This window comes from Plenodomus lingam, assembly GCF_022343315.1.
Source record: "Plenodomus lingam strain CAN1 chromosome Unknown contig_54, whole genome shotgun sequence".
Classification (NCBI taxonomy): Eukaryota; Fungi; Ascomycota; class Dothideomycetes; order Pleosporales; family Leptosphaeriaceae; genus Plenodomus; species Plenodomus lingam.
Window position 1 is genome coordinate 26,422 of NW_027093962.1, and position 24,929 is coordinate 51,350.

The 24,929-nt window shown below is 35.8% G+C and overlaps 5 non-coding genes across 5 annotated transcripts; all 5 read left to right on the plus strand.

The window, feature by feature from the left end:
• The first annotated feature begins 3,696 nt into the window (after nucleotides 1–3,696).
• Nucleotides 3,697–5,493, plus strand: IAQ61_009283. The gene has a single exon (XR_010715580.1). It is a non-coding gene; the product is annotated as an 18S ribosomal RNA (ribosomal RNA).
• Nucleotides 5,494–5,658: 165 nt separating this feature from the next.
• IAQ61_009284 lies at nucleotides 5,659–12,624 on the plus strand. The gene has a single exon (XR_010715581.1). It is a non-coding gene; the product is annotated as a 28S ribosomal RNA (ribosomal RNA).
• An 880-nt stretch (nucleotides 12,625–13,504) lies between these two features.
• On the plus strand, nucleotides 13,505–15,301 carry IAQ61_009285. The gene has a single exon (XR_010715582.1). It is a non-coding gene; the product is annotated as an 18S ribosomal RNA (ribosomal RNA).
• Nucleotides 15,302–15,466: 165 nt separating this feature from the next.
• Nucleotides 15,467–22,532, plus strand: IAQ61_009286. The gene has a single exon (XR_010715583.1). It is a non-coding gene; the product is annotated as a 28S ribosomal RNA (ribosomal RNA).
• A 598-nt stretch (nucleotides 22,533–23,130) lies between these two features.
• On the plus strand, nucleotides 23,131–24,927 carry IAQ61_009287. The gene has a single exon (XR_010715584.1). It is a non-coding gene; the product is annotated as an 18S ribosomal RNA (ribosomal RNA).
• Nucleotides 24,928–24,929: the final 2 nt, after the last annotated feature.

The window sequence follows — 24,929 nt, forward strand, 5'->3', positions numbered from 1 at the left end:
GCCTATTGATCCTTTAGTCCCTTAAAATTTGAGGCTAGAGGTGCTAGAAAAGTTACTATAGGGATAACTGGCTTGTGGCAGCTAAGCGTTTATAGCGACGTTGCTTTTTGATCCTTTGATGTTAGCTCTTCCTATTATACTAAAGCAGAATTTGGTAAGCGTTGGATTGTTCACCTACTAATAGGGAACGTGAGCTGGGTTTAGACTGTTGTAAGACAGGTTAGTTTTACCCTACTAATAACCTTGCCCTAATAGTAATACCGCTTAGTACAAGAGGAACTGCAGTTTTAGATAATTGGTTTTTACAGCTGTCTGACTAGGTATTGCCGCGAAGCTACTATCTGCTAGATTATGGCTGAACGCCTCTAAGTCAGAATCCATGCTAGAATAGGGTGATTTCCGCCTACACTAGTTAGATACAAATAGGCCTTTGGCCTAGAACCTTACCAGATTGGCGTTGGCAGCCCTATTAAAGTTAGGGTTGTTAGCTAGTGTATTGTAATTGTACAGTGCGTAGGATTAAATCCTTTGTAGATAACTTAGTTGTCTAGCTAGGTCGTGTAAGTAGTTAAGTAGCCTTGTTATTACGAGCTACTGAGCGTAAGCCCGTTGCTAGCTTGGTTAAAATTGGGATATTATGCCCTCCTTATTTGCAAAACTGCTGCCTAAACGGCTACTGTTAATAGAAGGAAGAGGGCTATAGCGAACAAGTTATATAGTAATTGCAAGATAGAGAGGGCTAGAGCTAGGAGCAATCCTCGCAAAATATACAAAAGAACAGGTTGTGTGTGTACGTACCTTAGGCAGTTAATATATAGCATAGGAAGATTAAGAAAGGATTTAAGATAATCTATACAGATTTTTAGGCGGTGATCTATAACTTAAGAGCGTTCTATAACTTTTTATTTTTTAGGGGTACTGTTCTATAACTTTATAGCCTTCTATACTTGAAAATTCCTCTAGGCTATTCTATAACTATAGATTATTTAAACCTTTAGGGTATTCTATTAATATTTAAAAAAATCCTGTAGGCTATTCTATAAGCTTAGGGCGTTCTATAACTTTAGGGCGTTCTATAACTTTTTATTTTTTAGGTGTAGTGTTCTATAACTTTAGGGCGTTGTATAACTTTTTCTTTTTTAGAGGTAGTGTTCTATAACTTTAGGGCGTTCTATAACTTTAGGGCGTTCTACAACTTTTTATTTTTTAGGTGTAGTGTTCTATAACTTTAGGGCGTTCTATAACTTTTTCTTTTTTAGAGGTAGTGTTCTATAACTTTAGGGAGTTCTATAACTTTAGGGCGTTCTACAACTTTTTATTTTTTAGGGGTAGTGTTCTATAACTTTAGGGCGTTCTATAACTTTAGGGCGTTCTATAACTTTAGGGCGTTCTACAACTTTTTATTTTTTAGGGGTAGTGTTCTATAACTTTAGGGCGTTCTATAACTTTAGGGCGTTCTATAACTTTAGGGCGTTCTACAACTTTTTATTTTTTAGGGGTAGTGTTCTATAACTTTAGGGCGTTCTATAACTTTAGGGCGTTCTATAACTTTAGGGCGTTCTACAACTTTTTATTTTTTAGGGGTAGTGTTCTATAACTTTAGGGCGTTCTATAACTTTAGGGCGTTCTATAACTTTAGGGCGTTCTACAACTTTTTATTTTTTAGGGGTAGTGTTCTATAACTTTAGGGCGTTCTATAACTTTAGGGCGTTCTATAACTTTAGGGCGTTCTACAACTTTTTATTTTTTAGGGGTAGTGTTCTATAACTTTAGGGCGTTCTATAACTTTAGGGCGTTCTATAACTTTAGGGCGTTCTACAACTTTTTATTTTTTAGGGGTAGTATTCTATAACTTTAGGGCGTTCTATAACTTTTTCTTTTTTAGGGTGTTCTATAACTTTAGGGCGTTCTATAACTTTTTATTTTTTAGGGGTAGTGTTCTATAACTTTAGGGCGTTCTATAACTTTAGGGTGTTCTATAACATTAGAGTGTTCTATAACTTTTTCTTTTTTAGAGGTAGTGTTCTATAACTTTAGGGCGTTCTATAACTTTAGGGCGTTCTATAACTTTAGGGCGTTCTACAACTTTTTATTTTTTAGGTGTAGTGTTCTATAACTTTAGGGCGTTCTATAACTTTTTCTTTTTTAGAGGTAGTGTTCTATAACTTTAGAGCGTTCTATAACTTTTTCTTTTTTAGAGGTAGTGTTCTATAACTTTAGGGCGTTCTACAACTTTTTATTTTTAGGGGTAGCGTTCTATAACTTTAGGGCGTTCTATAACTTTAGGGCCTTCTATAAGCTTAGGGCGTTCTATAACTTTAGGGCGTTCTATAACTTTAGGGCGTTCTATAACTTTTTATTTTTTAGGGTTAGTATTCTATAACTTTAGCGCGTTCTATACCTTTTATTTATTCTATTACTTTAGTCCTTTCTATAACTTTAGACTATTCTATACTAGTAGCTATTATATCCTTTTTATAATACTTATTATATCATACTATTATCTATTATTCTTTACTGTTAAGTATATCCTTATATTTTATAAAACCTTTTCTCTACTAGCTAGTCCTACTATACTTTCTTTTATAACCTACTAGTATTAAATAATACCTTTATATTCTTCTTTTATACTATCTCTATTTCTTGCCTTATCTATTAAGTAGATATAGATAGAGCTAATAGATCTATAGTTAATATAGATATAGTAGTTATAGTAGAGTATAGATATTAGAGTAGATATCCTTATCTATATATTTACCTACTACTAATAAAATTCCAAGTTACTCTTATCTAGCGAATATGGGTTTATGGTTTGTATAGGGCTACGTATGTCTACACAGTTTTATATATAAAAAAGTGTACCTCTAAGCTATTTTCTACTGCACTAACCCCGTAACGTAAAAATTAAACTAAAACCTATTCCTATAATATATAAGGAGGGCAAATAGATTCTTAAATACTAAATACCTAACTAACTAACTAAGGTTAAATCTGCTACGCGTAGTTCTTGGATTAGGCAGTTAAACTGGCGTTGTTAGGCACTAAGGGGGCAATTTTTGCTTATGTCCGCGTCTATACTCCCTATAACTCCCTGTTGTTAGCGCTCTGCGCCTATTTTAGCGGTAGTTAGACTAAATTTAAAAGTTTTAGTTTTATAATAGCTAGCCTTGTTACCTAGATTTCTGCCTAGTTTGGATTCGCTCTAATTAGTGGGTAATTAGGGGCTTAGAGATTGCTCTTCTACTTAACTAGGCAGGCCTAGGCCTATATGCTAAAGCAACCCTGCTATTGCGCCTAGTTTTGTGGTTAGCACCTGAAGTCCTACTGTTAAAGTTTTAGCAGTAGGCAAAATTTAGGGTCTGTGGATGGCTAGCACTGCTAAACTATTTAATAGATCTTAGGGGACAGCCCTGCCTAGCATCCGCTCCTAGTAAGCGTAGTAAAGCGTAGGTTTTCTCTACTTAAGGCATGTATGTGGCGAGTTTAAACACGCGGAAACGCCTATTAGGCTTTGTTGCGGACTATTCCTTAAGAAACTTAGTAGGGGCAATTAAATTAGTTGCTAGTTGTAACTAGTGCCTTGTGTGCTATTATGCTAGTAGCTAGAATCGCTTCTGCGATTTCTTATTACGTACTTTCTGCCTCCTTTTAGGGGTAGTGCTTGTGCGCTTTGGCGTATTAGGCATTAGGATTATTACCTAGTTAATTCTGCTAGTAGTTATATGCTTGTCTTAAAGATTAAGCTATGTATATCTAAGTATAAGTAATTATACCGTGAAACTGCGAATGGCTTATTAAATTAGTTATCGTTTATTTGATAGTACCTTACTACTTAGATAACTATGGTAATTCTAGAGCTAATACATGCTAAAAACCCTAACTTTAGAAGGGGTGTATTTATTAGATAAAAAACCAACGCCCTTTAGGGCTTCTTAGTGATTTATAATAACTTTACAGATCGTATGGCCTTGCGCTAGCGATGGTTTATTTAAATTTCTGCCCTATTAACTTTTAATAGTAAGGTATTAGCTTACTATGGTTTTAATAGGTAATAGGGAATTAGGGTTTAATTCTAGAGAGGGAGCCTAAGAAATGGCTACCATATCTAAGGAAGGCAGCAGGCGCGCAAATTACCTAATCCTAACACAGGGAGGTAGTGACAATAAATACTAATATAGGGCTCTTTTAGGTCTTGTAATTAGAATAAGTATAATTTAAACCTCTTAACAAGGAACAATTAGAGGGCAAGTCTAGTGCTAGCAGCCGCAGTAATTCTAGCTCTAATAGCGTATATTAAAGTTGTTGCAGTTAAAAAGCTTATAGTTAAAACTTAGGTCTAGCTAGTAGGTCCGCCTCACCGCGTGTACTTGTCTAGCTAGGCCTTCCTTCTAGAGAACCTTATGCCCTTCACTAGGCGTGTTAGGGACTAGGACTTTTACTTTGAAAAAATTAGAGTGTTTAAAGCAGGCCTTTGCTTAAATACGTTAGCATAGAATATTAGAATAGGACGTGCGGTCCTATTTTGTTAGTTTCTAGGACTGCCGTAATAATTAATAGGGACAGTTAGGGGCATTAGTATTTAATTGTTAGAGGTGAAATTCTTGGATTTATTAAAGACTAACTACTACGAAAGCATTTGCTAAGGATATTTTTATTAATTAGTAAACAAAAGTTAGGGGATTAAAGATAATTAGATACTGTTGTAGTCTTAACTGTAAACTATACTAACTAGGGATTAGGCGATGTTCTTTTTCTGACTTGCTTAGCACCTTACAAGAAATTAAAGTTTTTGGGTTCTAGGGGGAGTATGGTTGCAAGGCTAAAACTTAAAGAAATTAACAGAAGGGCACCACCAGGCGTGGAGCCTGCGGCTTAATTTAACTTAATATAGGGAAACTTACTAGGTCTAGATAAAATAAGGATTAATAGATTAAGAGCTCTTTCTTGATTTTTTAGGTAGTGGTGCATAGCTATTCTTAGTTAGTAGAGTGATTTGTCTGCTTAATTGCGATAACAAACAAGACCTTAACCTACTAAATAGCTAGGCTAGCTTTGGCTAGTTGCTAGCTTCTTAGAGGGACTATTAGCTTAAGCTAATAGAAGTTTAAGGCAATAACAGGTCTGTAATGCCCTTAGATATTCTAGGCCGCACGCGCGCTATACTAACAGAGCTAATAAGTTCTTTACCTTAACTAAAAGGTCTAGGTAATCTTGTTAAACTCTATTATGCTAGGGATAGAGCATTGTAATTATTGCTCTTTAACAAGGAATGCCTAGTAAGCGCGTGTTATTAGCATGCGTTAATTACGTCCCTGCCCTTTATACACACCACCTGTCGCTACTACTAATTAAATAGCTTAGTAAGGCCTTTGGACTAGCTTAGGGAGGTTAGCAATAACTACCCTAAGCTAGAAAGTTTGTTAAACTTAGTTATTTAGAGGAAGTAAAAGTTGTAACAAGGTTTCTGTAGGTGAACCTGTGGAAGGATTATTACCTATTTTTAAAGCACTGCTGCCTTAATTAGTGGCGGCAGTCTACTTTAATTCTGCCTATGTTTTTTGCGTACTATTTATTTCCTTAGTAGGCTTGCCTACTAATTGGATCCCCTAAAACTACTTATAATTGCAGTTAGCGTTAGTAACACTGTAATAAATTACAACTTTTAACAATAGATCTCTTGGTTCTAGCATTAATAAAGAACGCAGCGAAATGCGATAAGTAGTGTGAATTGTAGAATTTAGTGAATTATTAAATCTTTAAATGTATATTACGCCCCTTAGTATTCTATAGGGCATGCCTGTTTAAGCGTTATTTGTACCCTTAAGCTCTGCTTAGTGTTAGGTGTTTGTTCTACTTAGGACTTGCCTTAAAATAATTAGTAGCTAGTACATTAGCCTAGAGCGTAGCACATTTTACGCCTCTTATTATGGTTATTAGTATCTATTAAGATACTTTTTAAGCTCTTAACCTTAGATTAGGTAGGGATACCTGCTAAACTTAAGCATATTAATAAGCGGAGGAAAAGAAACTAACAGGGATTGCCCTAGTAACAGCGAGTGAAGCGGTAATAGCTTAAATTTGAAATCTAGCTCTTTTAGGGTCTAAGTTGTAATTTGCAGAGGGCGCTTTAGCGTTAGCAGCGGTCCAAGTTCCTTAGAACAGGACGTTACAGAGGGTAAGAATCCTATACGTAGTTGCTAGCCTTCGCCGTGTAAAGCCCCTTTAATAAGTTAAGTTATTTAGGAATATAGCTCTAAATAGGAGGTAAATTTCTTCTAAAGCTAAATACTAGCTAGAGACTAATAGCGCACAAGTAGAGTAATTAAAAGATAAAAAGCACTTTAGAAAGAGAGTTAAATAGCACGTGAAATTGTTAAAAGGGAAGCGCTTGCAGCTAGACTTGCCTGTAGTTACTTATCTAGGCTTTTGTCTAGTGCACTCTTCTATAGGCAGGCTAGTATTAGTTTAGGTAGTTAGATAAAGGTCTCTGTTACGTACCTCCCTTTAGGGAGGCCTTATAGGGGAGATAATATGCAACTAGCCTAGACTAAGGTCCGCGTATCTGCTAGGATGCTAGCGTAATAGCTATAAGCGGCCCGTCTTAAAACATAGACTAAGGAGTCTAATATCTATGCAAGTGTTTAGGTGTTAAGCCTGGACGCGTAATAAAAGTAAATAGAGGTGGGAACCCTTTTAGGGTGCACTATTAACCAATCCTAATATCTTTAGAAGGATTTAAGTAAGAGTATAGCTGTTAGGACCTAAAAGATGGTAAACTATGCTTAAATAGGGTAAAGCTAGAGGAAACTCTAGTGGAGGCTTGCAGCAGTTCTAACGTGCAAATTAATTGTTAAATTTAGGTATAGGGGCAAAAGACTAATTAAACTATCTAGTAGCTAGTTCCTACTAAAGTTTCCCTTAGGATAGTAGTAACGTATTTAGTTTTATAAGGTAAAGCGAATAATTAGAGGCCTAGGGGTTAAAATAACCTTTACCTATTCTTAAACTTTAAATATATAAGAAGTCCTTGTTACTTAATTAAACGTGGACACTTAAATGTACTATTACTAGTAGGCCATTTTTAGTAAGCAGAACTAGTAATACAGGATAAACTAAACGTAGGGTTAAGGTGCTAGAATGCACGCTTATTAGACACCACAAAAGGTGTTAGTTTATCTAGACAGTAGGATAGTAGCTATAGAAGTTAGAATCCGCTAAGGAGTGTGTAACAACTTACCTGCTAAATAAACTAGCCCTAAAAATAGATGGCGCTTAAGCGTGTTACCTATACCCTGCTGCTAGGGCAAGATTTAAGCCCTGGCGAGTAGGCAGGCGTAGAGGCTTGTAACGAAGCCTTAGGGGTAACCCTAGGTAGAATAGCCTCTAGTGTAGATCTTAGTAGTAGTAGCAAATACTTAAATAAGAACTTTAAGGACTAAAGTAGGGAAAGGTTCTATGTAAATAGCAGTTAGACACAGGTTAGTTAATCCTAAGAGATAGGGTAATTCTGTTTTAATGTTAGTGCTTACGCTACGCCCTTAAAAGGGAAGCTAGTTAATATTCTAGCACCTAGATGTAGATTCTCCGCGGTAACACAACTAAGAGCGGAGACCTTGGCGGGAGCCCTAAGAAGAGTTCTCTTTTCTTCTTAATGGTCTGTTACCCTAAAATTAGTTTATCTAGAGCTAGGGTTTAATAGCTAGAAGAGTGCTGCACTTTTGTAGCATTTAGTGCGCTCCTAATAAGCCTTAAAAATCTGCTTAAAGAAATAGTTTTTACGCTAGGTCGTACTTATAACTGTAGCAGGTCTCTAAGGTAAAAAGCCTCTAGTTAATAGAATAATATAGATAAGGGAAGTTAGCAAAATAGATCTATAACTTTAGGAAAAGGATTAGCTCTAAGGGTTAGGTACATTAGGCCTTAGGGAGAAGCCTCTAGCGCAGAAGGGCACTAACCGCAAGGTGGGCGCCTCTTAGCGCTAGGGTGTAGACACCCTTAGCAGGTTTTAGCTATCTAGCGTACGTTTAACAACTAACTTAGAACTAGTATAGATAAGGGGAATCTAACTATCTAATTAAAATATAGTATTGTAATAGCTAGAAAGTAGTGTTAACGTAATATAATTTCTACCTAGTGCTCTAAATATTAAAGCAAAGAGATTTGACTAAGCGCGGGTAAATAGCGGGAGTAACTATAACTCTCTTAAGGTAGCTAAATACCTTGTTATCTAATTAGTAACGCGCATAAATAGATTAACGAGATTCCTACTATCCCTATCTACTATCTAGCGAAACTATAGCTAAGGGAATAGGCTTGGCTAAATTAGCGGGGAAAGAAGACCCTGTTAAGCTTAACTCTAGTTTAACATTATGAAAAGATATAGGGGGTGTAGAATAGGTAGGAGCTTTAGCGCTAGTGAAATACTACTACCCTTATTGTTTTTTTACTTATTTAATAAAGCGGAGCTAGGCCTTACTACCTAACTTCTAGCGTTTAAGGTCCTTTATAGGCTAATCTAGGTTAAAGACATTGTTAGGTAGGGAGTTTAGCTAGGGCGGCACATCTATTAAACTATAACGCAGGTGTCCTAAGGGGGACTTATAGAGAATAGAAATCTCTAGTAGAGTAAAAGGGCAAAAGTCCCCTTAATTTTGATTTTTAGTGTGAATACAAACCATAAAAGTGTAGCCTATTAATCCTTTAGTCCCTTAAAATTTAAGGCTAGAGGTGCTAGAAAAGTTACCACAGGGATAACTAGCTTGTGGCAGCCAAGCGTTCATAGCGACGTTGCTTTTTAATCCTTTGATGTTAGCTCTTCCTATTATACTAAAGCAGAATTTAGTAAGCGTTAGATTGTTCACCTACTAATAGGGAACGTGAGCTAGGTTTAGACTGTCGTGAGATAGGTTAGTTTTACCCTACTAATAACCTTGCCCCAATAGTAATACCACTTAGTACGAGAGGAACCGCGGTTTTAGATAATTAGTTTTTGTAGCTATCTAACTAGGTATTACCACAAAGCTACTATCTGCTAGATTATGGCTAAACGCCTCTAAGTTAGAATCTATGCTAGAATAGGGTGATTTCCGCCTGCACTAGTTAGATACAAATAGGCCTTTGGCCTAGAACCTTACTAGATTAGCGTTAGCAGCCCTATTAAAGTTAGGGTTGTTAGCTAGTGTATTGCAATTGTACAGTGCGCAGGATTAAATCCTTTGTAGATAACTTAGTTGTCTAGCTAGGTCGTGTAAGTAGTTAAGTAGCCTTGTTGTTACGAGCTACTAAGCGTAAGCCCGTTGCTAGCTTAGTTAAAATTAGGATATTATGCCCTCCTTATTTGCAAAACTGCTGCCTAAACAGCTGCTATTAATAGAAGGAAGAGGGCCATAGCAAACAAGTTATATAGTAATTGCAAGATAGAGAGGGCTAGAGCTAGGAGCAATCCTTGTAAAATATACAAAAGAACAGGTTATGTGTGTACGTACCTTAGGCAGTTAATATATAGCATAGGAAGATTAAGAAAGGATTTAAGATAATCTATACAGATTTTTAGGCGGTGATCTATAACTTAAGAGCGTTCTATAACTTTTTATTTTTTAGGGGTACTGTTCTATAACTTTATAGCCTTCTATACTTTAAAATTCCTCTAGGCTATTCTATAACTATAGATTATTTAAACCTTTAGGGTATTCTATTAATATTTAAAAAAATCCTGTAGGCTATTCTATAAGCTTAGGGCGTTCTATAACTTTAGGGCGTTCTATAACTTTTTATTTTTTAGGTGTAGTGTTCTATAACTTTAGGGCGTTCTATAACTTTTTCTTTTTTAGAGGTAGTGTTCTATAACTTTAGGGCGTTCTATAACTTTAGGGCGTTCTACAACTTTTTATTTTTTAGGTGTAGTGTTCTATAACTTTAGGGCGTTCTATAACTTTAGGGCGTTCTATAACTTTAGGGCGTTCTATAACTTTTTCTTTTTTAGGGGTAGTGTTCTATAACTTTAGGGCGTTCTATAACTTTAGGGCGTTCTATAACTTTAGGGCGTTCTACAACTTTTTATTTTTTAGGGGTAGTGTTCTATAACTTTAGGGCGTTCTATAACTTTAGGGCGTTCTATAACTTTAGGGCGTTCTACAACTTTTTATTTTTTAGGGGTAGTGTTCTATAACTTTAGGGCGTTCTATAACTTTAGGGCGTTCTATAACTTTAGGGCGTTCTATAACTTTTTATTTTTTAGGGGTAGTGTTCTATAACTTTAGGGCGTTCTATAACTTTAGGGCGTTCTATAACTTTAGGGCGTTCTATAACTTTTTATTTTTTAGGGGTAGTGTTCTATAACTTTAGGGCGTTCTATAACTTTAGGGCGTTCTATAACTTTAGGGCGTTCTACAACTTTTTATTTTTTAGGGGTAGTGTTCTATAACTTTAGGGCGTTCTATAACTTTAGGGCGTTCTATAACTTTAGGGCGTTCTATAACTTTTTATTTTTTAGGGGTAGTGTTCTATAACTTTAGGGCGTTCTATAACTTTAGGGCGTTCTATAACTTTAGGGCGTTCTACAACTTTTTATTTTTTAGGGGTAGTGTTCTATAACTTTAGGGCGTTCTATAACTTTAGGGCGTTCTATAACTTTAGGGCGTTCTACAACTTTTATTTTTTAGGGGTAGTGTTCTATAACTTTAGGGCGTTCTATAACTTTAGGGCGTTCTATAACTTTAGGGCGTTCTACAACTTTTTATTTTTTAGGGGTAGTGTTCTATAACTTTAGGGCGTTCTATAACTTTAGGGCGTTCTATAACTTTAGGGCGTTCTATAACTTTTTATTTTTTAGGGGTAGTGTTCTATAACTTTAGGGCGTTCTATAACTTTAGGGCGTTCTATAACTTTAGGGCGTTCTACAACTTTTTATTTTTTAGGGGTAGTGTTCTATAACTTTAGGGCGTTCTATAACTTTAGGGCGTTCTATAACTTTAGGGCGTTCTACAACTTTTTATTTTTTAGGGGTAGTGTTCTATAACTTTAGGGCGTTCTATAACTTTAGGGCGTTCTATAACTTTAGGGCGTTCTACAACTTTTTATTTTTTAGGGGTAGTGTTCTATAACTTTAGGGCGTTCTATAACTTTAGGGCGTTCTATAACTTTAGGGCGTTCTATAACTTTTTATTTTTTAGGGGTAGTGTTCTATAACTTTAGGGCGTTCTATAACTTTAGGGCGTTCTATAACTTTAGGGCGTTCTACAACTTTTTATTTTTTAGGGGTAGTGTTCTATAACTTTAGGGCGTTCTATAACTTTTTCTTTTTTAGAGGTAGTGTTCTATAACTTTAGGGCGTTCTATAACTTTAGGGCGTTCTATAACTTTAGGGCGTTCTACAACTTTTTATTTTTTAGGGTTAGTATTCTATAATATTAGAGTGTTCTATAACTTTTTCTTTTTTAGAGGTAGTGTTCTATAACTTTAGGGCGTTCTATAACTTTAGGGCGTTCTATAACTTTAGGGCGTTCTACAACTTTTTATTTTTTAGGGGTAGTGTTCTATAACTTTAGGGCGTTCTATAACTTTAGGGCGTTCTATAACTTTAGGGCGTTCTATAACTTTAGGGCGTTCTATAACTTTTTATTTTTTAGGGTTAGTATTCTATAATATTAGAGTGTTCTATAACTTTTTCTTTTTTAGAGGTAGTGTTCTATAATATTAGAGTGTTCTATAACTTTTTATTTTTTAGGGTTAGTATTCTATAATATTAGAGTGTTCTATAACTTTTTCTTTTTTAGAGGTAGTGTTCTATAATATTAGAGTGTTCTATAACTTTTTCTTTTTTAGAGGTAGTGTTCTATAACTTTAGGGCGTTCTATAACTTTAGGGCGTTCTATAACTTTAGGGCGTTCTACAACTTTTTATTTTTTAGGTGTAGTGTTCTATAACTTTAGGGCGTTCTATAACTTTTTCTTTTTTAGAGGTAGTGTTCTATAACTTTAGAGCGTTCTATAACTTTTTCTTTTTTAGAGGTAGTGTTCTATAACTTTAGGGCGTTCTACAACTTTTTATTTTTAGGGGTAGCGTTCTATAACTTTAGGGCGTTCTATAACTTTAGGGCCTTCTATAAGCTTAGGGTGTTCTATAACTTTAGGGCGTTCTATAACTTTAGGGCGTTCTATAACTTTTTATTTTTTAGGGTTAGTGTTCTATAACTTTAGCGCGTTCTATACCTTTTATTTATTCTATTACTTTAGTCCTTTCTATAACTTTAGACTATTCTATACTAGTAGCTATTATATCCTTTTTATAATACTTATTATATTATACTATTATCTATTATTCTTTACTATTAAGTATATCCTTATATTTTATAAAACCTTTTCTCTACTAGCTAGTCCTACTATACTTTCTTTTATAACCTACTAGTATTAAATAATACCTTTATATTCTTCTTTTATACTATCTCTATTTCTTGCCTTATCTATTAAGTAGATATAGATAGAGCTAATAGATCTATAGTTAATATAGATATAGTAGTTATAGTAGAGTATAGATATTAGAGTAGATATCCTTATCTATATATTTACCTACTACTAATAAAATTCTAAGTTACTCTTATCTAGCGAATACAGGTTTATGGTTTGTATAGGGCTGCGCATGTCTACATAGTTTTACATACAAAAAAGTGTACCTCTAAGCTGTTTTCTGCTGCACTAACCCCGCGACGCGAAAATCAAACCAAAACCCGTTCCTATAATATATAAGGAGGGCAAATAGATTCTTAAATACTAAATACCTAACTAACTAACTAAGGTTAAATCTGCTGCGCGCAGTTCTTAGATTAGGCAGTTAAACTAGCGTCGTTAGGCACTAAGGGGGCAATTTTTGCTTATGTCCGCGTCTATACTCCCTATAACTCCCTGTTGTTAGCGCTCTACGCCTGTTTTAGCGGTAGTTAGACTAAATTTAAAAGTTTTGGTTTTATAATAGCTAGCCTTGTTTCCTAGATTTCTGCCTAGTTTGGATTTGCTCTAATTGGTGGGTAATCAGGGGCTTAGAGATTACTCTTCTACTTAACTAGGCAGGCCTAGGCCTATATGCTAAAGCAACCCTGCTGTTGCGCCTAGTTTTGTGGTTAGCACCTGAAGTCCTACTGTTAAAGTTTTAGTAGTAGGCAAAATTTAGGGTCTATGGATGGCTAGCACTGCCAAACTATTTAACAGATCTTAGGGGACAGCCCTGCCTAGCATCCGCTCCTAGTAAGCGTGGCAAAGCGTAGGTTTTCTCTACTTAAGGCATGTATATAGCGAGTTTAAACACGTAGAAACGCCTATTAGGCTTTGTTACAGACTATTCCTTAAGAAACTTAGTAGGGGCAATTAAATTAGTTGCTAGTTGTAACTAGTGCCTTGTGTACTGTTATGCTAGTAGCTAGAATTGCTTCTGCGATTTCTTATCACGTACTTTCTGCCTCCTTTTAGGGGTAGTGCTTGTGCGCTTTGGCGTATTAGGCATTAGGATTGTTACCTAGTTAATTCTACTAGTAGTTATATGCTTATCTTAAAGATTAAGCCATACATATCTAAGTATAAGCAATTATACTGTGAAACTGCGAATAGCTTATTAAATTAGTTATCGTTTATTTGATAGTACCTTACTACTTAGATAACTATGGTAATTCTAGAGCTAATACATGCTAAAAACCCTAACTTTAGAAGGGGTGTATTTATTAGATAAAAAACCAACGCCCTTTGGGGCTTCTTAGTAATTCATAATAACTTTACAGATCGCATAGCCTTGCGCCGGCGACGGTTTATTTAAATTTCTGCCCTATTAACTTTTGATAGTAAGGTATTAGCTTACTATGGTTTTAACGGGTAACAGGGAATTAGGGTTTGATTCTAGAGAGGGAGCCTAAGAAACGGCTACTATATCTAAGGAAGGCAGCAGGCGCGCAAATTACCCAATCCTAACACGGGGAGGTAGTAACAATAAATACTAATATAGGGCTCTTTTGGGTCTTGTAATTAGAATAAGTATAATTTAAACCTCTTAACAAGGAACAATTAGAGGGCAAGTCTAGTGCTAGCAGCTGCGGTAATTCTAGCTCTAATAGCGTATATTAAAGTTGTTGCAGTTAAAAAGCTTATAGTTAAAACTTAGGTCTAGCTAGCAGGTCCGCCTTACCGCGTGTACTTGTCTAGCTAGGCCTTCCTTCTAGAGAACCTTATGCCCTTTACTAGGCGTGTTAGGGACTAGGACTTTTACTTTAAAAAAATTAGAGTATTTAAAGTAGGCCTTTGCTTAAATACGTTAGCATAGAATAATAGAATAGGACGTGCGGTCCTATTTTGTTAGTTTCTAGGACTACTGTAAAAATTAATAGGGATAGTTAGGGGCATTAGTATTTAATTGTTAGAGGTGAAATTCTTAGATTTATTAAAGACTAACTACTACGAAAGCATTTGCTAAGGATATTTTTATTAATTAGTAAATGAAAGTTAGGGGATTAAAGATAATTAGATACTGTTGTAGTCTTAACTGTAAACTATGCTAACTAGGGATTAGGCAATGTTCTTTTTCTGACTCGCTCAGCACCTTACGAGAAATCAAAGTTTTTAGGTTCTAGGGGGAGTATAGTCGCAAGGCTGAAACTTAAAGAAATTAATAGAAGGGCACTACTAGGCGTAGAGCCTGCGGCTTAATTTGACTTAACACGGGGAAACTTACTAGGTCTAGATAAAATAAGGATTAACAGATTAAGAGCTCTTTCTTAATTTTTTAGGTAGTGGTATATAGCCGTTCTTAGTTAGTAGAGTAATTTGTCTGCTTAATTGCGATAACGAATAAGACCTTAACCTGCTAAATAGCTAGGCTAGCTTTAGCTAGTTGCTAGCTTCTTAGAGGGACTATTAGCTTAAGCTAATAGAAGTTTAAGGCAATAACAGGTCTATAATGCCCTTAGATGTTCTAGGCTACACGCGCGCTACACTAATAGAGCTAACAAGTTCTTTACCTTAACTAAAAGGTCTAGGTAATCTTGTTAAACTCTGTCGTGCTAGGGATAGAGCATTGCAATTATTACTCTTTAATAAGGAATGCCTAGTAAGCGCGTGTTATTAGCATGCGTTAATTACGTCCCTGCCCTTTGTACACACCGCCTGTTGCTACTACTAATTAAATGGCTTAGTAAGGCCTTTAGACTAGCTTAGGGAGGTTAGCAACAACCACCCTAAGCTAGAAAGTTCATTAAACTTGGTTATTTAGAGGAAGTAAAAGTTGTAACAAGGTTTCTGTAGGTGAACCTGTGGAAGGATTATTACCTATTTTTAAAGTACTGCCGCCTTAATTAGTAGCGGCAGTCTACTTTGATTCTGCCTATGTTTTTTGCGTACTATTTGTTTCCTTAGTAAGCTTGCCTACTAATTAGATCCCCTAAAACTACTTGCAATTATAGTTAGCGTTAGTAACACTGTAATAAATTACAACTTTTAACAACAGATCTCTTAGTTCTAGTATTAATAAAGAACGCAGCGAAATGCGATAAGTAGTGTAAATTGCAGAATTTAGTAAATTATTAAATCTTTAAACGCACATTACGCCCCTTAGTATTCTATAGGGTATGCCTATTTAAGCGTTATTTGTACCCTTAAGCTCTACTTAGTGTTAGGTGTTTGTTCCACTTAGGACTTGCCTTAAAACAATTAGTAGCTAGCACATTAGCCTAGAGCGCAGCACATTTTGCGCCTCTTATTATAGTTGTTAGTATCTATTAAGACACTTTTTAAGCTCTTAACCTTAGATTAGGTAGGGATACCCGCTAAACTTAAGTATATTAATAAGCGGAGGAAAAGAAACTAATAGGGATTGCCCTAGTAATAGCAAGTAAAGCGGCAATAGCTTAAATTTAAAATCTAGCTCTTTTAGGGTCCAAGTTGTAATTTGCAGAGGGCGCTTTAGCGTTAGTAGTGGTCTAAGTTCCTTAGAACAGGACGTTACAGAGGGTAAGAATCCTATACGTAGTTGCTAGCCTTCGCCGTGTAAAGCCCCTTTAATAAGTTAAGTTATTTAGGAATGCAGCTCTAAATAGGAGGTAAATTTCTTCTAAAGCTAAATACTAGCTAGAGACTAATAGCGCACAAGTAGAGTAATTAAAAGATAAAAAGCACTTTAGAAAGAGAGTTAAATAGCACGTAAAATTGTTAAAAGGGAAGCGCTTGCAGCTAGACTTGCCTGTAGTTGCTTATCTAGGCTTTTATCTAGTGCACTCTTCTATAGGCAGGCTAGTATTAGTTTAGGCAGTTAGATAAAGGTCTCTATTACGTACCTCCCTTTAGGGAGGCCTTATAGGGGAGACGACATGCAACTAGCCTAGACTAAGGTCCGCGCATCTGCTAGGATGCTGGCGTAATAGCTGTAAGCGGCCTATCTTAAAACACAGACTAAGGAGTCTAACATCTATGCAAGTGTTTAGGTGTTAAGCCTAGACGCGTAATAAAAGTGAACAGAGGTAGGAACCCTTTTAGGGTGCACTATTAACTGATCCTAATGTCTTTGGAAGGATTTAAGTAAGAGCATAGCTGTTAGGACCTAAAAGATGGTAAACTATGCTTAAATAGGGTAAAGCTAGAGGAAACTCTAGTAGAGGCTCGCAGCGGTTCTAACGTGCAAATTAATTGTTAAATTTAGGCATAGGGGCGAAAGACTAATTGAACTATCTAGTAGCTAGTTCCTGCCAAAGTTTCCCTTAGGATAGCAGTAACGTATTTAGTTTTATAAGGTAAAGCGAATAATTAGAGGCCTAGGGGTTAAAATAACCTTTACCTATTCTTAAACTTTAAATATATAAGAAGTCCTTGTTACTTAATTAAACGTAGACACTTAAATGTACTGTTACTAGTAGGCTATTTTTGGTAAGCAGAACTAGCGATGCGGGATGAACTAAACGTGGGGTTAAGGTGCTAGAATACACGCTTATTAGACACTACAAAAGGTGTTAGTTTATCTAGATAGTAGGACAGTAGCTATAGAAGTTAGAATCCGCTAAGGAGTGTGTAATAACTTACCTACTAAATAAACTAGCCCTAAAAATAGATGGCGCTTAAGCGTGTTACCTATACCCCGCTGCTAGGGCAAGATTTAAGCCCTAGCGAGTAGGCAGGCGTGGAGGCTTATAACAAAGCCTTAGGGGTAACCCTAGGTAGAACGGCCTCTAGTGTAGATCTTGGTGGTAGTAGCAAATACTTAAATAAGAACTTTAAGGACTAAAGTAGGGAAAGGTTCTATGTAAACAGCAGTTAGATACAGGTTAGTTAATCCTAAGAGATAGGGTAATTCTGTTTTAATATTAGTGCTTACGCCGCGCCCTTAAAAGGGAAGCTAGTTAATATTCTAGCACCTAGATGTAGATTCTCCGCGGCAACGCAACTAAGAGCGGAGACCTTGGCAGGAGCCCTAAGAAGAGTTCTCTTTTCTTCTTAACGGTCTGTTACCCTAAAATTGGTTTGTCTAGAGCTAGGGTTTAATAGCTAGAAGAGCGCTGCACTTTTGCAGCATTTAGTGCGCTCCTAACAAGCCTTAAAAATCTACTTAAAGAAATAGTTTTTACGCTAGGTTGTACTTATAACTGCAGCAGGTCTCTAAGGTAAAAAGCCTCTAGTTAATAGAATAATATAGATAAGGGAAGTTAGCAAAATAGATCTATAACTTTAGGAAAAGGATTAGCTCTAAGGGTTAGGTACGTTGGGCCTTAGGGAGAAGCCTCTAGCGTAGAAGGGCACTAACTGTAAGGTGGGCGCCTCTTAGCGCTAGGGTGCAGACACCCTTGGCAGGTTTTAGCTATCTAGCGTACGTTTAACAACTAACTTAGAACTAGTATAGATAAGGGGAATCTAACTATCTAATTAAAATATAGCATTATAATAGCTAGAAAGTAGTGTTAACGCAATGTAATTTCTGCCTAGTGCTCTAAATATTAAAGCGAAGAGATTTGACTAAGCGCGGGTAAACGGCGGGAGTAACTATAACTCTCTTAAGGTAGCTAAATGCCTTGTTATCTAATTAGTAACGCGCATAAATAGATTAATAAGATTCCTACTATCCCTATCTACTATCTAGCGAAACCATAGCTAAGGGAATAGGCTTAGCTAAATTAGTGGGGAAAGAAGACCCTGTTAAGCTTAACTCTAGTTTAACATTGTAAAAAGATATAGGGGGTGTAGAATAGGTAGGAGCTTTAGCGCTAGTAAAATACTACTACCCTTATCGTTTTTTTACTTATTTAATAAAGCGGAGCTAGGCCTTACTACCTAACTTCTAGCGTTTAAGGTCCTTTGTAGGCTAATCTAGGTTAAAGATATTGTTAGGTAGGGAGTTTAGCTAGGGCGGCATATCTATTAAACCATAACGCAGGTGTCCTAAGGGGGACTTATAGAGAATAGAAATCTCTAGTAGAGCAAAAGGGCAAAAGTCCCCTTAATTTTGATTTTTAGTGTGAATACAAACCATAAAAGTGTGGCCTATTAATCCTTTAGTCCCTTAAAATTTAAGGCTAGAGGTGCTAGAAAAGTTACCACAGGGATAACTAGCTTGTGGTAGCTAAGCGTTTATAGCGACGTTGCTTTTTGATCCTTTAATATTAGCTCTTCCTATTATACCAAAGCAGAATTTAGTAAGCGTTAGATTGTTCACCTACTAATAGGGAACGTAAGCTAGGTTTAGACTGTCGTAAGACAGGTTAGTTTTACCCTACTAATAACCTTGCCCTAATAGTAATACCGCTTAGTACGAGAGGAACCGCAGTTTTAGATAATTAGTTTTTGCGGCTATCTAACTAGGCATTACCGCGAAGCTACTATCTGCTAGATTATAGCTAAACGCCTCTAAGTTAGAATCTATGCTAGAACAGGGTAATTTCCGCCTGCACTAGTTAGATACAAATAGGCCTTTGGCCTAGAACCTTACTAGATTAGCGTTAGCAGCCCTATTAAAGTTAGGGTTGTTAGCTAGTGTATTGCAATTATACAGTGCGCAGGATTAAATCCTTTGTAGATAACTTAGTTATCTAGCTAGGTCGTGTAAGTAGTTAAGTAGCCTTGTTGTTACGAGCTACTAAGCGTAAGCCCGTTGCTAGCTTAGTTAAAATTAGGATATTATGCCCTCCTTATTTGCAAAACTGCTGCCTAAACAGCTGCTATTAATAGAAGGAAGAGGGCTATAGCGAACAAGTTATATAGTAATTGTAAGATAGAGAGGGCTAGAGCTAGGAGTAATCCTCGCAAAATATACAAAAGAATAGGTTGTGTGTGTACGTACCTTAGGCAGTTAATATATAGCATAGGAAGATTAAGAAAGGATTTAAGATAATCTATATAGATTTTTAGGCGGTGATCTATAACTTAAGAGCGTTCTATAACTTTTTATTTTTTAGGGGTACTGTTCTATAACTTTATAGCCTTCTATACTTGAAAATTCCTCTAGGCTATTCTATAACTATAGATTATTTAAACCTTTAGGGTATTCTATTAATATTTAAAAAAATCCTATAGGCTATTCTATAAGCTTAGGGCGTTCTATAACTTTAGGGCGTTCTATAACTTTTTATTTTTTAGGTGTAGTGTTCTATAACTTTAGGGCGTTCTATAACTTTTTCTTTTTTAGAGGTAGTGTTCTATAACTTTAGGGAGTTCTATAACTTTAGGGCGTTCTACAACTTTTTATTTTTTAGGGGTAGTGTTCTATAACTTTAGGGCGTTCTATAACTTTAGGGCGTTCTATAACTTTAGGGCGTTCTACAACTTTTTATTTTTAGGGGTAGTGTTCTATAACTTTAGGGCGTTCTATAACTTTAGGGCGTTCTATAACTTTAGGGCGTTCTACAACTTTTTATTTTTTAGGGGTAGTGTTCTATAACTTTAGGGCGTTCTATAACTTTAGGGCGTTCTATAACTTTAGGGCGTTCTACAACTTTTTATTTTAGGGGTAGTGTTCTATAACTTTAGGGCGTTCTATAACTTTAGGGCGTTCTATAACTTTAGGGCGTTCTACAACTTTTTATTTTTTAGGGGTAGTGTTCTATAACTTTAGGGCGTTCTATAACTTTAGGGCGTTCTATAACTTTAGGGCGTTCTACAACTTTTTATTTTTTAGGGGTAGTGTTCTATAACTTTAGGGCGTTCTATAACTTTAGGGCGTTCTATAACTTTAGGGCGTTCTACAACTTTTTATTTTTTAGGGGTAGTGTTCTATAACTTTAGGGCGTTCTATAACTTTAGGGCGTTCTATAACTTTAGGGCGTTCTACAACTTTTTATTTTTTAGGGGTAGTGTTCTATAACTTTAGGGCGTTCTATAACTTTAGGGCGTTCTATAACTTTAGGGCGTTCTATAACTTTTTATTTTTTAGGGGTAGTGTTCTATAACTTTAGGGCGTTCTATAACTTTAGGGCGTTCTACAACTTTTTATTTTTTAGGGGTAGTGTTCTATAACTTTAGGGCGTTCTATAACTTTAGGGCGTTCTATAACTTTAGGGCGTTCTACAACTTTTTATTTTTTAGGGGTAGTGTTCTATAACTTTAGGGCGTTCTATAACTTTAGGGCGTTCTATAACTTTAGGGCGTTCTATAACTTTTTATTTTTAGGGGTAGTGTTCTATAACTTTAGGGCGTTCTATAACTTTAGGGCGTTCTATAACTTTAGGGCGTTCTATAACTTTAGGGCGTTCTACAACTTTTTATTTTTAGGGGTAGTGTTCTATAACTTTAGGGCGTTCTATAACTTTAGGGCGTTCTATAACTTTAGGGCGTTCTACAACTTTTTATTTTTTAGGGGTAGTATTCTATAACTTTAGGGCGTTCTATAACTTTTTCTTTTTAAGAGAGTGTTCTATAACTTTAGGGCGTTCTACAACTTTTTATTTTTTAGGGGTAGTGTTCTATAACTTTAGGGCGTTCTATAACTTTAGGGCGTTCTACAACTTTTTATTTTTTAGGGTTAGTATTCTATAATATTAGAGTGTTCTATAACTTTTTCTTTTTTAGAGGTAGTGTTCTATAACTTTAGGGCGTTCTATAACTTTAGGGCGTTCTATAACTTTAGGGCGTTCTACAACTTTTTATTTTTTAGGGGTAGTGTTCTATAACTTTAGGGCGTTCTATAACTTTAGGGCGTTCTATAACTTTAGGGCGTTCTATAACTTTAGGGCGTTCTATAACTTTTTATTTTTTAGGGTTAGTATTCTATAATATTAGAGTGTTCTATAACTTTTTATTTTTAGGGTTAGTATTCTATAATATTAGAGTGTTCTATAACTTTTTCTTTTTTAGAGGTAGTGTTCTATAATATTAGAGTGTTCTATAACTTTTTATTTTTTAGGGTTAGTATTCTATAATATTAGAGTGTTCTATAACTTTTTCTTTTTTAGAGGTAGTGTTCTATAATATTAGAGTGTTCTATAACTTTTTCTTTTTTAGAGGTAGTGTTCTATAACTTTAGGGTGTTCTATAACTTTAGGGTGTTCTATAACTTTAGGGCGTTCTACAACTTTTTATTTTTTAGGTGTAGTGTTCTATAACTTTAGGGCGTTCTATAACTTTTTCTTTTTTAGAGGTAGTGTTCTATAACTTTAGAGCGTTCTATAACTTTTTCTTTTTTAGAGGTAGTGTTCTATAACTTTAGGGCGTTCTACAACTTTTTATTTTTAGGGGTAGCGTTCTATAACTTTAGGGCGTTCTATAACTTTAGGGCCTTCTATAAGCTTAGGGTGTTCTATAACTTTAGGGCGTTCTATAACTTTAGGGCGTTCTATAACTTTTTATTTTTTAGGGTTAGTGTTCTATAACTTTAGCGCGTTCTATACCTTTTATTTATTCTATTACTTTAGTCCTTTCTATAACTTTAGACTATTCTATACTAGTAGCTATTATATCCTTTTTATAATACTTATTATATCATACTATTATCTATTATTCTTTACTGTTAAGTATATCCTTATATTTTATAAAACCTTTTCTCTACTAGCTAGTCCTACTATACTTTCTTTTATAACCTACTAGTATTAAATAATACCTTTATATTCTTCTTTTATACTATCTCTATTTCTTGCCTTATCTATTAAGTAGATATAGATAGAGCTAATAGATCTATAGTTAATATAGATACAGTAGTTATAGTAGAGTACAGATATTAGAGTAGATATCCTTATCTATATATTTACCTACTACTAATAAAATTCTAAGTTACTCTTATCTAGCGAATACGGGTTTATGGTTTATATAGGGCTGCGTATGTCTACACGGTTTTACATACAAAAAAGTGTACCTCTAAGCTATTTTCTGCTACACTAACCCTGCAACGCGAAAATCAAACCAAAACCCGTTCCTATAATATATAAGGAGGGCAAATAGATTCTTAAATACTAAATACCTAACTAACTAACTAAGGTTAAATCTGCTGCGCGCAGTTCTTAGATTAGGCGGTTAAACTGGCGTTATTAGGCACTAAGGGGGCAATTTTTGCTCGTGTCCGCGTCTATACTCCCTACAACTCCCTATTGTTAGCGCTCTGCGCCTGTTTTAGTGGCAGTTAGACTAAATTTAAAAGTTTTGGTTTTATAATAGCTAGCCTTGTTTCCTAGATTTCTGCCTGGTTTAGATTCGCTCCAATTGGTGGGTAATTAGGGGCTTAGAGATTGCTCTTCTACTTAACTAGGCAGGCCTAGGCCTATATGCTAAAGCAACCCTGCTGTTGCGCCTAGTTTTGTGGTTAGCACCTAAAGTCCTACTGTTAAAGTTTTAGTAGTAGGCAAAATTTAGGGTCTGTGGATAGCTAGCACTGCTAAACTATTTAATAGATCTTAGGGGACAGCCCTGCCTAGCATCCGCTCCTAGTAAGCGTAGTAAAGCGTGGGTTTTCTCTACTTAAGGCATGTATGTGGCGAGTTTAAACACGTGGAAACGCCTATTAGGCTTTGTTGCAGACTATTCCTTAAGAAACTTAGTAGGGGCAATTAAATTAGTTGCTAGTTGTAACTAGTGCCTTGTGTGCTGTTATGCTAGTAGCTAGAATCGCTTCTGCGATTTCTTATCACGTACTTTCTGCCTCCTTTTGGGGGTAGTGCTTGTGCGCTTTAGCGTATTAGGTATTAGGATTGTTACCTAGTTAATTCTGCTAGTAGTTATATACTTGTCTTAAAGATTAAGCTATGCATGTCTAAGTATAAGTAATTATACCGTGAAACTGCGAATAGCTTATTAAATTAGTTATCGTTTATTTAATAGTACCTTACTACTTAGATAACTGTAGTAATTCTAGAGCTAATACATGCTAAAAACCCTAACTTTAGAAGGGGTGTATTTATTAGATAAAAAACTAACGCCCTTTAGGGCTTCTTAGTAATTTATAATAACTTTACGGATCGCATAGCCTTGCGCTAGCGATGGTTTATTCAAATTTCTGCCCTATTAACTTTTAATAGTAAGGTATTAGCTTACTATGGTTTTAACGGGTAACAGGGAATTAGGGTTTAATTTTGGAGAGGGAGCCTAAGAAACGGCTACTATATCTAAGGAAGGCAGCAGGCGCGCAAATTACCTAATCCTAACACGGGGAGGTAGTAACAATAAATACTAATATAGGGCTCTTTTGGGTCTTGTAATTAGAATAAGTATAATTTAAACCTCTTAACAAGGAACAATTAGAGGGCAAGTCTAGTGCTAGCAGCTGCGGTAATTCTAGCTCTAATAGCGTATATTAAAGTTGTTGCAGTTAAAAAGCTTGTAGTTAAAACTTAGGTCTAGCTAGTAGGTCCGCCTTACCGCGTGTACTTGTCTAGCTGGGCCTTCCTTCTAGAGAACCTTATGCCCTTTACTAGGCGTGTTAGGGACTAGGACTTTTACTTTAAAAAAATTAGAGTGTTTAAAGCAGGCCTTTGCTTAAATACGTTAGCATAGAATAATAGAATAGGACGTGCGGTCCTATTTTGTTAGTTTCTAGGACTGCTGTAATAATTAATAGGGACAGTTAGGGGCATTAGTATTTAATTATTAGAGGTGAAATTCTTAGATTTATTAAAGACTAACTACTACGAAAGCATTTGCTAAGGATGTTTTTATTAATTAGTAAACGAAAGTTAGGGGATTAAAGACGATTAGATACTGTCGTAGTCTTAACTGTAAACTATGCTAACTAGGGATTAGGTGATGTTCTTTTTCTAACTCGCTTGGCACCTTATAAGAAATCAAAGTTTTTAGGTTCTAGGGGGAGTATGGTCGCAAGGCTGAAACTTAAAGAAATTAACGGAAGGGCACTACTAGGCGTGGAGCCTACGGCTTAATTTGACTTAACATAGGGAAACTTACTAGGTCTAGATAAAATAAGGATTGATAGATTAAGAGCTCTTTCTTGATTTTTTAGGTGGTGGTGCATGGCTGTTCTTAGTTAGTAGAGTAATTTGTCTGCTTAATTGCGATAACGAACAAGACCTTAACCTGCTAAATAGCTAGGCTAGCTTTAGCTAGTCGCTAGCTTCTTAGAGGGACTATTAGCTTAAGCTAATGGAAGTTTAAGGCAATAACAGGTCTGTAATACCCTTAGATGTTCTAGGCCGCACGCGCGCTACACTAATAGAGCCAACAAGTTCTTTACCTTAACTAAAAGGTCTAGGTAATCTTGTTAAACTCTGTCGTGCTAGGGATAGAGCATTGCAATTATTGCTCTTTAACAAGGAATACCTAGTAAGCGCGTGTTATTAGCATGTGTTAATTACGTCCCTGCCCTTTGTACACACCGCCCGTCGCTACTACTAATTAAATAGCTTAGTAAGGCCTTTAGACTAGCTTAGGGAGGTTAGCAACAACTACCCTAAGCTAGAAAGTTTGTTAAACTTGGTTATTTAGAGGAAGTAAAAGTCGTAACAAGGTTTCTGTAGGTGAACCTGTGGAAGGATTATTACC